General features: G+C 42.5%; 1 pseudogene; it reads left to right on the plus strand.

Annotated features, from left to right (window-relative positions):
* The window catches only part of LOC142914927 (28S ribosomal RNA), a 10553-nt pseudogene that overhangs the window by 4914 nt on the left and 3139 nt on the right, over nucleotides 1-2500 (plus strand).

Raw genomic sequence — 2500 nt, forward strand, 5'->3', positions numbered from 1 at the left:
ACGCTAAGAAATTGCACAGGCCGTTGGCTGTCATGTTCATCGACATAGCGAAAGCTTTTGACTCGGTTTCGCATGCTCATATTTTATGGGTGTTAAGGCACAAGAAAGTAGATGAACACGTGGTGGGCATCATCCAGAACGCCTACGATCGGTGTACGACCTCGTTCAAAAGCAATGGCGAGTCGACTCGAGAAATTAGCATACGTGTTGGTGTCAAACAGGGTGACCCCATGTCACCCCTGCTCTTCAATCTTGCCATGGACCCTTTGATATGCACCCTAGAGTCACACGGAGTTGGGTACTCCATTGATACCGACCACGTGACAGCTCTTGCGTTTGCTGATGATTTGGTGTTGGTGAGCGAATCTTGGGTTGGTATGGCCGCCAATCTAGTGATCTTGGAATCATTTTGTGGGCTATCGGGATTGGAGGTTCAGGCCAGAAAGTGCCAGGGCTTCATGATAAGCCCAACCAAAGATTCATATACGGTGAACAACTGCGACCCATGGACTATCAAAAATAAAGATGTCCATATGATCCAACCTGATGAATCAACGAAATACCTTGGTCTGAAAATTGGCCCTTGGACTGGCACTATACAGCCTGATCTACATTGTCAGCTAAAGACATGGATCTCGAAAATCGATGAGGCGCCTCTGAAGCCAACTCAGAAGGTTGAACTACTCAATGCCTATGCCCTACCCAGATTGTTATATCCTGCAGACCACTCGGACTGCAAGCAATCAACTCTCCGTGGGTTGGACCAAGAGATTAGAAAGGCGGTAAAAGGATGGCTCCACCTTCCCGCTTCAACTTGTGATGGACTGTTATATGCCAGAGCCCGAGACGGAGGCCTTGCCATCTTGAAACTGGAAAAAACAATCCCTTCGGTTCAAGTTAGAAGGCTGCAACGTATAGCAAACTCGTCCGATGCTATCACCCGTAATATTGTGTCCTCGCAGGGTATGGAGGAAGAATACCGTAATTTGTGGGTACGAGCAGGGGGTGACAGTGATGCAATCCCAACATTCGTTCTCAGGGACTCGGTGTCAAAAGAACCTGTATATCCGAGACCCTGCGATTGGAGGGAGCATGAATTTCAGAGATGGTGCGAAAAGCCGGTTCAAGGAAGGGGCATTGTAAACTTTGCGCATGATAGAATCAGTAATGCTTGGTTGAGGCCATGGTGCGGCTTTAAACAATGCTTTTTTATCGCAGCACTACAACTAAGGGCAAATATTTACCCAACAAGAGAAAGCTTGAACAGAGGCAGAGATGGGGCCTTACGTTCCTGCAGGAAATGCTCTGCCAGACTCGAGTCCCTTTCGCACATTCTCGGTCAATGTCCTGCAGTACAGAAAGCAAGAATTGCGCGACATAACAAGATCAGTAACATTCTGGCAGACGAAGCGGCTAGATTGGGCTGGTCTGTATACAAAGAGCCACGGTTCATATCCGAGACGGGAGAGATGAGAAAGCCTGACCTCGTGTTTGCAAAAGATGAGGAGGCGGTTGTGATCGATGTCACCGTCCGTTTTGAGCTTTCAAAGAATACCTTGTCAGATGCTGCCTCCCACAAAGTTTCGTACTATACCCCTCTTGGTGATCAAGTCAAAGTGCTGACGAAGGCTAGCAAGGTCACATTCTTTGGATTCCCGGTTGGGGCAAGAGGAAAGTGGCCCCTTGAGAATAACGAGGTACTTACCTCCCTGGGCCTGACCAAACCCAGAACGACATCACTGGCCAAGATGATTTCCCGCAGAACGCTGCTTTTCTCTCTTGATATTCTGAGAATGTTCTGTGGAAATTATGCGGTCTATGAACAGTCATAGACAACCTCCGAAACAAATAATAGTTTTGTTTTAAGATGTCATTTGTTTTAGATTGATTTTGTTATTTTCGAAGGTGAAGTCGGTTTTTATTTCATTTTACTATTTTCCACAATTTAGATTGTTATTTTCCAAGACGAAGTCTTGGTTCTTTTTTTTATTGTTAGTTTTTTTTTAACACGTCGTATTTGTTACTTTAGAGCTTAGAGGGGACTTTATTTTCGCCTTACTATTTTCTGCCTACAAAGAAGATTAAAAATAAGCTTTTTTCAAGATGGTTTTGTTATTTTCCAAGGTGAAGTCTTGGTATTCTTATTTTACTATTTTCCATAAAGAAGACCTTTCTTTTAGATTTTGTTATTTTCCAAGACGAAGACTTGGTATTTTTATTATATTGCTATTTTTTTACACGAAGCTTATTCAAGAGCACTTATATAGATTAGACTTTGTTATTTTAATTCTTTATTTTTTGGACTACATCAGTTCGAGAGTCCTGTAACTTACTATTTTCTGCCTACAAAGAAGATTACAAATAAGCTTTATTTAAGATGTTTTAGATTAGATTTTGTTATTTTCCAAGGTGAAGTCTTGGTTTTTTTATTTTACTATTTTCCACAAAGAAGACTTTTCTTTTCTTTTAGATTTTGTTATTTTTCAAGACGAAGACTTGG

The sequence above is a fragment of the Petromyzon marinus genome, unplaced genomic scaffold, assembly GCF_048934315.1.
Source record: "Petromyzon marinus isolate PM22_M1 ecotype Great Lakes invasive population unplaced genomic scaffold, UKy_Petmar_22M1.pri1.0 PM_G_Scaffold_29, whole genome shotgun sequence".
In the NCBI taxonomy this organism is placed as follows: domain Eukaryota; kingdom Metazoa; phylum Chordata; class Hyperoartia; order Petromyzontiformes; family Petromyzontidae; genus Petromyzon; species Petromyzon marinus.